This window comes from Pseudophryne corroboree, chromosome 6 (assembly GCF_028390025.1).
Source record: "Pseudophryne corroboree isolate aPseCor3 chromosome 6, aPseCor3.hap2, whole genome shotgun sequence".
NCBI classification, from domain to species: domain Eukaryota; kingdom Metazoa; phylum Chordata; class Amphibia; order Anura; family Myobatrachidae; genus Pseudophryne; species Pseudophryne corroboree.
This window is the reverse complement of record NC_086449.1, coordinates 786183747-786197989: the sequence shown is the minus strand read 5'-3', so window position 1 is coordinate 786197989 and position 14243 is coordinate 786183747.

Sequence of the window (14243 nt, the reverse complement as noted above, 5' to 3'; positions counted from 1 at the left end):
TTCTGCCTATAAAATATGGAGAACAAAAAAGTTGAGGTTCCAAAATTAGGGAAAGATCAAGATCCACTTCCACCTCGTGCTGAAGCTGCTGCCACTAGTCATGGCCGAGACGATGAAATGCCAGCAACGTCGTCTGCCAAGGCCGATGCCCAATGTCATAGTACAGAGCATGTCAAATCCAAAACACCAAATATCAGAAAAAAAAGGACTCCAAAACCTAAAATAAAATTGTCGGAGGAGAAGCGTAAACTTGCCAATATGCCATTTACCACACGGAGTGGCAAGGAACGGCTGAGGCCCTGGCCTATGTTCATGGCTAGTGGTTCAGCTTCACATGAGGATGGAAGCACTCAGCCTCTCGCTAGAAAACTGAAAAGACTCAAGCTGGCAAAAGCACCGCAAAGAACTGTGCGTTCTTTGAAATCCCAAATCCACAAGGAGAGTCCAATTGTGTCGTTTGCGATGCCTGACCTTCCCAACACTGGACGTGAAGAGCATGCGCCTTCCACTATTTGCATGCCCCCTGCAAGTGCTGGAAGGAGCACCCGCAGTCCAGTTCCTGATAGTCAGATTGAAGATGTCAGTGTTGAAGTACACCAGGATGAGGAGGATATGGGTGTTGCTGGCGCTGGGGAGGAAATTGACCAGGAGGATTCTGATGGTGAGGTGGTTTGTTTAAGTCAGGCACCCGGGGAGACACCTGTTGTCCGTGGGAGGAATATGGCCGTTGACATGCCAGGTGAAAATACCAAAAAAATCAGCTCTTCGGTGTGGAGGTATTTCACCAGAAATGCGGACAACAGGTGTCAAGCCGTGTGTTCCCTTTGTCAAGCTGTAATAAGTAGGGGTAAGGACGTTAACCACCTCGGAACATCCTCCCTTATACGTCACCTGCAGCGCATTCATAATAAGTCAGTGACAAGTTCAAAAACTTTGGGTGACAGCGGAAGCAGTCCACTGACCAGTAAATCCCTTCCTCTTGTAACCAAGCTCACGCAAACCACCCCACCAACTCCCTCAGTGTCAATTTCCTCCTTCCCCAGGAATGCCAATAGTCCTGCAGGCCATGTCACTGGCAAGTCTGACGAGTCCTCTCCTGCCTGGGATTCCTCCGATGCATCCTTGCGTGTAACGCCTACTGCTGCTGGCGCTGCTGTTGTTGCCGCTGGGAGTCGATGGTCATCCCAGAGGGGAAGTCGTAAGCCCACTTGTACTACTTCCAGTAAGCAATTGACTGTTCAACAGTCCTTTGCGAGGAAGATGAAATATCACAGCAGTCATCCTACTGCAAAGCGGATAACTGAGTCCTTGACAACTATGTTGGTGTTAGACGTGCGTCCGGTATCCGCCGTTAGTTCACAGGGAACTAGACAATTTATTGAGGCAGTGTGCCCCCGTTACCAAATACCATCTAGGTTCCACTTCTCTAGGCAGGCGATACCGAGAATGTACACGGACGTCAGAAAAAGACTCACCAGTGTCCTAAAAAATGCAGTTGTACCCAATGTCCACTTAACCACGGACATGTGGACAAGTGGAGCAGGGCAGGGTCAGGACTATATGACTGTGACAGCCCACTGGGTAGATGTATGGACTCCCGCCGCAAGAACAGCAGCGGCGGCACCAGTAGCAGCATCTCGCAAACGCCAACTCTTTCCTAGGCAGGCTACGCTTTGTATCACCGCTTTCCAGAATACGCACACAGCTGAAAACCTCTTACGGCAACTGAGGAAGATCATCGCGGAATGGCTTACCCCAATTGGACTCTCCTGTGGATTTGTGGCATCGGACAACGCCAGCAATATTGTGTGTGCATTAAATATGGGCAAATTCCAGCACGTCCCATGTTTTGCACATACCTTGAATTTGGTGGTGCAGAATTTTTAAAAAAACGACAGGGGCGTGCAAGAGATGCTGTCGGTGGCCAGAAAAATTGCGGGACACTTTCGGCGTACAGGCACCACGTACAGAAGACTGGAGCACCACCAAAAACTACTGAACCTGCCCTGCCATCATCTGAAGCAAGAAGTGGTAACGAGGTGGAATTCAACCCTCTATATGCTTCAGAGGTTGGAGGAGCAGCAAAAGGCCATTCAAGCCTATACAATTGAGCACGATATAGGAGATGGAATGCACCTGTCTCAAGTGCAGTGGAGAATGATTTCAACGTTGTGCAAGGTTCTGATGCCCTTTGAACTTGCCACACGTGAAGTCAGTTCAGACACTGCCAGCCTGAGTCAGGTCATTCCCCTCATCAGGCTTTTGCAGAAGAAGCTGGAGGCATTGAAGAAGGAGCTAACACGGAGCGATTCCGCTAGGCATGTGGGACTTGTGGATGCAGCCCTTAATTCGCTTAACAAGGATTCACGGGTGGTCAATCTGTTGAAATCAGAGCACTACATTTTGGCCACCGTGCTCGATCCTAGATTTAAAGCCTACCTTGGATCTCTCTTTCCGGCAGACACAGGTCTGCTGGGGTTGAAAGACCTGCTGGTGACAAAATTGTCAAGTCAAGCGGAACGCGACCTGTCAACATCTCCTCCTTCACATTCTCCCGCAACTGGGGGTGCGAGGAAAAGGCTCAGAATTCCGAGCCCACCCGCTGGCGGTGATGCAGGGCAGTCTGGAGCGACTGCTGATGCTGACATCTGGTCCGGACTGAAGGACCTGACAACGATTACGGACATGCCGTCTACTGTCACTGCATATGATTCTCTCAACATTGATAGAATGGTGGAGGATTATATGAGTGACCGCATCCAAGTAGGCACGTCACACAGTCCGTACTTATACTGGCAGGAAAAAGAGGCAATTTGGAGGCCCTTGCACAAACTGGCTTTATTCTACCTAAGTTGCCCTCCCACAAGTGTGTACTCCGAAAGAGTGTTTAGTGCCGCCGCTCACCTTGTCAGCAATCGGCGTACGAGGTTACATCCAGAAAATGTGGAGAAGATGATGTTCATTAAAATGAATTATAATCAATTCCTCCGCGGAGACATTGACCAGCAGCAATTGCCTCCACAAAGTACACAGGGAGCTGAGATGGTGGATTCCAGTGGGGACGAATTGATAATCTGTGAGGAGGGGGATGTACACGGTGATATATCGGAGGGTGAAGATGAGGTGGACATCTTGCCTCTGTAGAGCCAGTTTGTGCAAGGAGAGATTAATTGCTTCTTTTTTGGGGGGGGTCCAAACCAACCCGTCATATCAGTCACAGTCGTGTGGCAGACCCTGTCACTGAAATGATGGGTTGGTTAAAGTGTGCATGTCCTGTTTTGTTTATACAACATAAGGGTGGGTGGGAGGGCCCAAGGATAATTCCATCTTGCACCTCTTTTTTCTTTTCTTTTTCTTTGCATCATGTGCTGATTGGGGAGGGTTTTTTGGAAGGGACATCCTGCGTGACACTGCAGTGCCACTCCTAGATGGGCCCGGTGTTTGTGTCGGCCACTAGGGTCGCTAATCTTACTCACACAGCTACCTCATTGCGCCTCTTTTTTTCTTTGCGTCATGTGCTGTTTGGGGAGGGTTTTTTGGAAGGGACATCCTGCGTGACACTGCAGTGCCACTCCTAGATGTGCCCGGTGTTTGTGTCGGCCACTAGGGTCGCTAATCTTACTCACACAGTCAGCTACCTCATTGCGCCTCTTTTTTTCTTTGCGTCATGTGCTGTTTGGGGAGGGTTTTTTGGAAGGGCCATCCTGCGTGACACTGCAGTGCCACTCCTAGATGGGCCCGGTGTTTGTGTCGGCCACTAGGGTCGCTAATCTTACTCACACAGCTACCTCATTGCGCCTCTTTTTTTCTTTGCGTCATGTGCTGTTTGGGGAGGGTTTTTTGGAAGGGACATCCTGCGTGACACTGCAGTGCCACTTTTAGATGGGCCCGGTGTTTGTGTCGGCCACTAGGGTCGCTTATCTTTCTCACACAGCTACCTCATTGCGCCTCTTTTTTTCTTTGCGTCATGTGCTGTTTGGGGAGGGTTTTTTGGAAGGGACATCCTGCGTGACACTGCAGTGCCACTCCTAGATGGGCCCGGTGTTTGTGTCGGCCACTAGGGTCGCTTATCTTTCTCACACAGTCAGCTACCTCATTGCGCCTCTTTTTTTCTTTGCGTCATGTGCTGTTTGGGGAGGGTTTTTTGGAAGGGACATCCTGCGTGACACTGCAGTGCCACTCCTAGATGGGCCCGGTGTTTGTGTCGGCCACTAGGGTCGCTTATCTTTCTCACACAGTCAGCTACCTCATTGCGCCTCTTTTTTTCTTTGCGTCATGTGCTGTTTGGGGAGGGTTTTTTGGAAGGGACATCCTGCGTGACACTGCAGTGCCACTCCTAGATGGGCCCGGTGTTTGTGTCGGCCACTAGGGTCGCTTATCTTTCTCACACAGTCAGCTACCTCATTGCGCCTCTTTTTTTCTTTGCGTCATGTGCTGTTTGGGGAGGGTTTTTTGGAAGGGACATCCTGCGTGACACTGCAGTGCCACTCCTAGATGGGCCCGGTGTTTGTGTCGGCCACTAGGGTCGCTAATCTTACTCACACAGCTACCTCATTGCGCCTCTTTTTTTCTTTGCGTCATGTGCTGTTTGGGGAGGGTTTTTTGGAAGGGACATCCTGCGTGACACTGCAGTGCCACTCCTAGATGGGCCCGGTGTTTGTGTCGGCCACTAGGGTCGCTTATCTTACTCACACAGCGACCTCGGTGCAAATTTTAGGACTAAAAATAATATTGTGAGGTGTGATGTGTTCAGAATAGGCTGAAAATGAGTGTAAATTATGTTTTTTGAGGTTAATAATACTTTGGGATCAAAATTACCCCCAAATTCTATGATTTAAGCTGTTTTTTAGGGTTTTTTGAAAAAAACACCCGAATCCAAAACACACCCGAATCCGACAAAAAAAATTCGGTGAGGTTTTGCCAAAACGCGGTCGAACCCAAAACACGGCCGCGGAACCGAACCCAAAACCAAAACACAAAACCCGAAAAATTTCCGGCGCTCATCTCTAGTTTTAACCATCCTTTATTCATAATTGAAGAATTCTTCTTTTCATAGGAGTGCGCCCACACAAGAGCTTTCTCTCTCTCCCCTTGTCAGTCCCTCAGTTTCCGTAAGAAGTTGTCCGCAGTGTGCCTCTTATGGAAACCGGTGATACACAGCGTAGCCTGCCTAGGAACGAGCTGGTGTTTGCGAGATGCTGCTACTGGTGACGCTGCTGTTGTTGTTGCGGGAGGCAATACATCTACCCAGTGGGCTGTCACAGTCATATAGTCCTGAGTCTGCCCTGCTCCACTTGTCCACATGTCCGTGGTTAATTAGACACTGGGTACAACCGCATTTTTCAGGACACTGAGGACATTTTTCTTAATGTCCCTGTACAGTCCAGGAATCACTTTCCTAGTGAAGTGGAATCTAGATGGAATTTGGAACTGGGGACACACTACCTCCATCAATTGTCAAAATCCACTCCACTAATGGCAGATACCGGACGCACGTCTAACACCAACAAGCTGTCAGTTATCCGCTTTGCAACAGGATGACTGCTGTCATATTTCATCTTCCTTGCAAAGGACTGTTGGACAGTCAATTGCTTAGTTGAAATAGTACAAGTGGTCTTCAGACTTACCCTCTGGGATGACGATCGACTCCCAGCAGCAGCAGCAGTGGCAGCAGCAGCAGTAGGAGGAAGTGGTTCTTGATCTTACCCTATTTTATCCTCCAAATTTTTGTTCTCCATTATTCTTCTGGAGTTATATAACAATGGGGGTCATTCCGAGTTGTTCGCTCGTTATTTTTTTTCGCTACGGAGCGATTAGTCGCAAACTGCGCATGCGCAATGTTCACAGTGCGCCTGCGCCAAGTAAATTTGCACAAAGTTTGGTATTTTACTCACGGCGTAACAAGGTTTTTTCATCGTTCTGGTGATCGTAGTGTGATTGACAGGAAGTGGGTGTTTCTGGGCGGAAACTGACCGTTTTGTGGGAGTGTGCGGAAAAACGCAGGCGTTTCAGGGAAAAATGCGGGAGTGTCTGGAGAAACGGGAGAGTGGCTGGGCGAACGCTGGGTGTGTTTGTGACGTCAAACCAGGAACGAAAAGGACTGAACTGATCGCAGTGTAGGAGTAAGTCTCGAGCTACTCAGAAACTGCTAAGAAATTTCTATTCGCAATTCTGTTAATCTTTCGTTCGCAATTCTGCAAAGCTAAGATACACTCCCAGTAGGTGGCGGCTTAGCGTGTGCAATGCTGCTAAAAGCAGCTAACGAGCGAACAACTCGGAATGAGGGCCAATATGCGGCACAGAAGATCGTACCCCTACACCACACAGGGCAAACCCTGGAAAAATTAATTGGAATAAATATTAATAATCCCTTTATTTGGAGTAAATAATATACAGCACAGGACAGCACCACTGGACTTATATGGCAGCACCACTGGACTGGACTTAGACAGCAGTACCCCAGGACTTATACGGCAGTACCCTTGGACTTATACAGCAGCACCACTGGACTTATACGGCTGTATCACTGGACTGGACTTATACGGCAGCACAACTCGGACTGGACTTATACAGCAGTACCCCTGGACTTATATGGCAGCACCACTCGGACTGGACTTATACAACAGTACCCCTGGACTTATACGGCAGCACCACTGGACTTATATGGCAGCACCACTGGATTGGACTTATACGGCAGCACCACTGGACTTATGGTAGCACAGGACACCACCACTGGACTTATACAGCAACAACACTGGACTGGACTTATATGGCAGTACCCCATGACTTATACGGCAGCACCAATGGGCTGAACTTATACAGCAGCACCACTGGACTGGACTTATATGGCAGTACCCCTGGACTTATACGGCAGTACCCCTGGACTTATACGGCAGCACCACTGGACTTATACAGCAGCACCACTGGACTGGACTTATACGGCAGTATCCCTGGATTTATACGGCAGCACCACTGGAATGGACTTATACAGAAGTACCCCTGGACTTATACGGCAGTACCACTGGAATGGACTTATACGGCAGTACCTCTGGACTTATACGGCAGCACCACTGGACTTATATGACAACACCACTGGACTTATATAGCAGCACCACTGGACTGGACTTATATGGCAGCACCACTGGACTGTACTTATATGGCAGTACCCCATGACTTATACTGCAGCTCTACTGGACTTATACAGCAGTACCCCTGGATTTATACAGCAGCACCACTGAACTGGACTTATATGGCAGTACCCCATGACTTATACAGCAGCACCACTGGACTTATATGGCATCACCACTGGACTGGACTTATACGGCAGTACCCCTGGACTTATACGGCAGCACCACTGGACTTATGGAAGCACAGGACACCACCACTTGACTTATACGGCAGTACCACTCGACTGAACTTATACGGCAGTACCCCATGACTTATATGGCAGTACCCTTGAACTTATATGGTAGCACCACTGGACTGGACTTATACGGCAGCACCACTGGACTGTACTTATATGGCAGTTCCCCATGACTTATATGGCAACACCACTGGACTTATACAGCAGTACCCCTGGACTTATACGGCAGCACCACTGGACTGGACTTATACGGCAGCACCACTGGACTTATAGCAGCACAGGACACCACCACTGGACTTATGGTAGCACAGGACTTCACCACTGGACTGATGCAGCTCAACATAGCACCACTGGACTGGACTTATACAGCAGCACCATTGGCCTTATGGCAGCACAGGACACCACCACTGGATTTATGGCAGTATGGGACACCAGCACTAGACTGATGCAGCACAATACAGCACCACTGGACTTGACTTATACACCAGCACTACTGGACTTATGGCAGCACAGGACACCACCACTTGACTTATGGCAGCACAGGACACTACCACTGGACTGATGCAGTACAAGTCAGCACTACTGCACTGGACTGGACTTATACAGCAGCACTTGACATATGGCAGCACAGGACACCACCACTGTTACTGGACTGATGCAGCACAAGACACCACCACTGGACTGATGCAGCACAAGACAGCACTGGAATGACAGAAGAGAGCAGTTCACCACCACGCGCGCCACACCACTTTCCTGCACAGACACTGAGGAGAGATGTCCTCTCGCTACACTCTCCAGAACTAGAGTGAAAATGGCGGCTCCTTATATGGAATTTAAAACCCACGAGAACCCGACAGCGGGATGATGATGTTTTGCCTCGTTCTGGTCTCTGAGTCTGGTGGGAAAACCCGAGCCAGACTCGGATCCGGGTGTGGGATGTGATGTTTGGGGGGGGGGGGTTTCATCCCTAACTAGTACACATGCATGTGCAAACAAAAAGCATCACACAAGAAAAAAGAAAACACATCGGCACCCACAGGAGAAATAAACATATTCATTGGCCCCCACAGGGCCAAAACAAACAGACACATTGGCCCGCACAGAGAAAAACAACACATTGGCCTCTACAGAAAAAAAAACATACTTGCCCCCACAGGAAAAATATAAAACATTCTAGCCCCCACATGAAATAAAAAATAACATACTGGCCCCCGTAGGACAGAAACAGACACATTGGCCCATGCACAAAAAATAAAAATAAAACACATTTACCCCCACAGAAAAAAGAAAAACATACTGTTCCCCAGAGGGAAAAAAACACACTGACCCACACAGGAAAAATATAAAACACACCGGCACCCACATAAAAAATACACATTTTTCCCCAGGAAAAAAATAAAAGACACTGCCCCCACAGGAAATAAAAACACATTGACCGCCATAGTAAAAAAAAACCATACACTGGTCCCCACAAGAAAAAAACAAACATTGGCCTGCATAGAAAAAATATCTATACTGGCCCCACAGGAAAAAACAAATGCATTGGCCTACACAGAAAAAGAAATATATCCCACGGGCCCACACTGGAAAATATAAATAAAACACACTGGCCCCATAGGAAAAAACACGGAGCACACTTTCACACAGAAAAATCACACACACATTGGCCCCCACAGGGAAAAACACTTTGTCCTGCACAAAAAATAAAATAAAACACACTGGCCCCCACTGGGGAAAAACACATTGTCTCCCACAGGAAAAAAATCTAACACATTGTTTATTGTAACCTGCTGTGCTGACCTACATATAATACCAGCAAATGTATCCATCACATTACACTGCCAGGTCAGCACATCATATTATATTGTCCATGTATCCCTTCACATTACATCAGTAGTGGTGCCATTTACAATATTTATTAGCAAAGATGACCATTATTTTATACCAAGAGGGTTTCTAATCATATTAATTATGGCAGGGTACTCATCATGTATCAGCAATACAGATTTGAAAGGATCACACTATATCAACAGAGATAACCAACACATTTATACTGATAGAGACACCAATAACATGAGGGGGGGGGGGGGGGAGGTTGTAAAAGCTCCTCATGCCCATTCTGAGGAAGCCAGATACTAAGCTTGCATGCAAAAATGAGACAAGAGGACGGCTGCTATATATGAGGTACACCCATCCCGCAAACTCACCCTATGGCAGTTGTGAGGAGAATTTACGGATAGAGAGGATGATTTCCAGCTGTATTATCTCCGGGAGTGACATCATCAGCTGGGGGAGGACGTCTGTGGAGATGGAGCAAGGCCAGCTAAGAGATACCGCCCCAATAATTCTGAGTAGACCAACCCTCTGTATCCTACCACCACCATGTGCTGGCAGTACATCATATCGAGCAAAGGCAGCGTGGCAGTATTTTGCCCACCCTTTTACTGATGAACTATACAGTGAGCTTCTGCACATGCGCAGAAGCTCCAAAAGCTGCCCGGCCTTAGCTGAGCTCAGATCATGGCAGTTTTAAATTGGCCCTACTTGAGAGGGCGAGGAAGTATGGTACACCTGGGCGAATAACGATTGCTTATTGAGCAGTAAAAAAAACTTCATTTTATGGACTAGCCACAAATTATAATCTGTGCACCAATTTAAAATAATTACTGCTCTCTTTTGCAACTGCAGCTCAACACCCTGGATGCAAGATACAGCAAGCCCTGCTGGGAGGACTACCAAGGAGTTGCTGAGCTATGACAGCAGTGACTTCAGCAATTCACTTGCGAAATGCGCATAGAGATCGCTCAGACCAAATTTCTCTGGGAGTGAAATGGACGCCTTCCTTGTGATTGCTCAAGACATCTGTTTTTGTGGAAGTGTCTATGCTATTATGAGACATGTGCATGGTAAAGACATGTACATTTTAATTTGTTCACCTTTTTGTACTCATGTGATTCATGGTAACTTCTATTCCCTATGTATGGTACTATGTAATCCTATAGGTGCCATAAAAATTAAATATAATAACAACAATATTAGTATAATAATAATAATAATAATAATAATAATAATAATAATAGTTAAGAGAGGAGATAACTGAGATAGTAAGCATATTTGGAGCAAATTACTTTAATGTTGAATCAAAACAATCTTTGAGAGAATTCAATGAAAGGAGAAGAAACATCGGGAGCAAAAACTGGACGTTTTCACATTTTCCCAATGTTTCTCTTGTATTTTTTTCTTTTTTTTGGCAGAAACAGCACCGTTTTCGGGAATTTGTTTCTCCTGCCTGAGGCACGAGAAACATAGTCCCCCGATAAGCTGCAGCTCGTGTTGTGTTATCAGGGAAAATTGAATAGCCCCTGCGCCAACAATTACACACAATCACTGACTGCGGGTAATTGAATTACTCCCTTGATGTCTTCACTGTTGCTACCTTTGTCACCAGACCACATATAAAAATATAACTCTAAGTAGGTTGTAGGTTAAACAAGAAGGGGTGGTTGGGGGGTCATGCCAAAATATGGAGAGGTGCGGCCATGTCCATTAATAAAAACATAAAAAAAATAGTATGTACTGTGCCACAAAGTTGAGCTGCAGAGGGTGCACCGGCAACTGCGCAGGGGGCATCTGTGACAGCACCGGAGGTCATTTGTCCCCCCCAGCAATATTGCACAGTGTCCTCATTAGAAGCTGACCATAGCCCCCACCAAGCCCCTCCAACAATTAAGTAGTACCTTCCACTCTGTGCTTTTGTATGTCATATACTGAAGTTAGCAGACATCTGGCTGTAACTGTATGCATCTTAACTGTACAGTATATGATCTTATATAGTTCATGACATGACATATCCTGAGAACAATAATTGTCCCTGAAGTCATATGACACAAAAGTGTCAGAACAAAAATTTTTTACATATGTAGGAGGAGATATACCATAAAACTTATCTAAATATTCATAAATCCATGTTCTGTACAAAATCAGAAGAAAAAGTACAGGTGCAATGAGCTATATCATGATACTTTTGACATTTAAGTGGAATATCAGTAGTAAGTACCAAAGTTTTCTGAAACAAAGTCATTCCAAGCTCTTTGTATTAGCTGCCCTGCTGCTGCTTATTCTTTGCTGTTTACTGTAGTGAGTGGTTTTCCCGCTGGGGAATATTGTGCACACCATTACATACAGATGGCAGAACAGCACGTGATTTGGCCTATTTAAGATCAGTTCTGCAAAACACTATGTGGCTTTATTTTATCAAACATTTATTTTAACTTCCACATACTTCTGCATACAGGAAAGACTTATGAACACTTTACTCTTTACACTATAGTGATATTAACAGGGCTGCCGAGACTTCTGCTGGGTCCAAGTGTAGGGAGGTGTATAGCCGCAGTAGGAGCATGGCTTTTCCCCCTTGTTCAGTGCTTAATTATAATGTATGCAGCAGGGTGTGTGATTATGGCATCAGTGGGTGGTATGGTTATGTCTTCCCTTCATTCACAGGCCCCTACAGAGGCTCAGGCCTGAAAACTCTGTAACTGCCCCTACCCCACGGTGCCCCTACTCACACGTTACACACTCTCACAGTCAATCAAGGCCAAAAAAACCCCTACAATTTTAATAAGATTGTTTTGTAGTGATTCTTGGAAGAAGTCCCTTATGTTTTACAGTCCATTATATTTATACATAAAGTCTAAGGGGTGAGATTTGCTAAAGTGTAATTTCAATAAAACAAATGCATTTTGATGGTTCTACATGAGGTTTGTCAAAAGCATGATTTACTAAAGGCGCTACATCGCACATTAAAGGAGCTATCCAATTAGAGCCGATCAATTTTTGGTGGGTGAAAATGGCCAGATATCACGATTAATGACCGATGGTCATTACTGAGGTATCACATTACAGGCCATTTTCACGGGCCGAAAACGGACATACAATCAATCGAAAACACATGGGATTGGGGATAAGTCCCTGATCCCATGTGTTGTTGTGGCTCTGGCAGCCCGCTTATCATGAATAATGCTTCGGGTGTCTGAGGCACCCGAAGCATAATCCGCAATAAGTGCCGGAATTGGGGAGGAGGAGCCCACCGCATCAGGGCTAATAGGATACCCCCTAGCGATACAATTACCCGCAGTCATTGACCGCTGTTAATTTGAAAGCCCCCCAAACCATATTATTTTTACCCACTAGGGTTGAAACCTCCATACCAATTGTTACACATGGAAGGAATACGAGTTGGGAATTATTTCATACTCCATTTTGCAAAAATCGCACATCACAACTGCCAGAAGACAGACATATAGTCTAGACGTGGATCGAATAGGTTAGTTTGCTCAAACCACAAACCATAGGAGAATGATGCCTATTACACAGCTCAGAAACTTTCTAATACTGAATTGTAAAGAGCAATAATTATATAAATAAATATTGCAAAGGGCAATCATTTAGAAAATGATTGTTGTAGTTAAATGCACTTTAGGTATTTAGGTATATTTATCTAAAATATTTAATTAGCAATTTAATTCTATATATTTATTATTTTAAGCTGTGATGATTATTTTAACTAGATATAATTTTATTATTCATTTATTGTTAAAAAATATTAGATGTGAAGAAAATGGACCCTCAGAAAACATTTTAGTGAGACCACCATTTTGCATAATTTAGTTTTTAAAAATATGTTTTATGATTAATTTGTTTTTACAGTATTGTATCATGGTAATTTTTCTACTGGTATAGACTTTTATTTCTCTATATAGTTAACTACCAGTGTAATGATGATTCTAATTTACTGCTATAGATTTTCTGTAAAATTATAATGTTGTTCAATGTTGCACCTCAATGTAATTGCATGTTTCCATATTATAGAATAATAGCCCTGCACATTATTTGCACTATTATAGAACAATTATTTATAATTTACTGGTCAGCCAGTTTAGTCTGCTTAATATAATAAACCTACATGCAGTTTTGCTGTGTTTTACTTACATTTTACCAACAAAGTTCGATGCTTTGTCTTGTTCATTTTTAGGATAAAAAAATAAACTTTAATTAAGTACAGGAAATATGTCAAATTTGCATAATTATTATTATTATTATTATTATTATTATTATGTAAGACTTCAGTGGCAAATAAGAATCCCATGACTAATATTTACAACAAGTGCCAAATTAGGATGGATATATAATGGGAAACATCCTCATACACTTTTATACATTTATTTTTAAAATTCCCATGTGCATACAAGATTTGAATATAATTACATTAAAGTTTTTATTATGTCTGACCATAGTGCAACTGGAGACTGGTTGCTTGGTATAGATACTTTTCCTGCACACCAATGCTTTAAAAAAAAATGCTATATATATATATATATATGTTTTTTATATAGCTTATGTATATAGCATATTTTTATTTATGAATCATATTTTTATAGCATATATATATATATATATATAGAAGCATAGGGCCGGCACTCCTCGGTTATGCAGTTACTGCGCTGGTGCCCTCACATGTACAGCTGTACATACATATAGTTTTCAACGTGCGGCACTCAGCTATCTAAAGAAAATACACTGGAAACCAGTAGCGTATAACAACGTTTCAGTGCCCGAAGCACTATCGTCAGGTTTATAAAGAAAACACACATATTACATACCTTCAGCCGCAGCCGGAAAGGAGGAGGGGTCGTTGGACTCCCGGCGTGGCTGTTTGCACGGGTGATTGTGTATAAAGGTATGTAATATGTGTGTTTTCTTTATAAACCTGACGATAGTGCTTCGGGCACTGAAACGTTGTTATACGCTACTGGTTTCCAGTGTATTTTCTTTAGATAGCTGAGTGCCGCACGTTGAAAACTATATATATATATATATA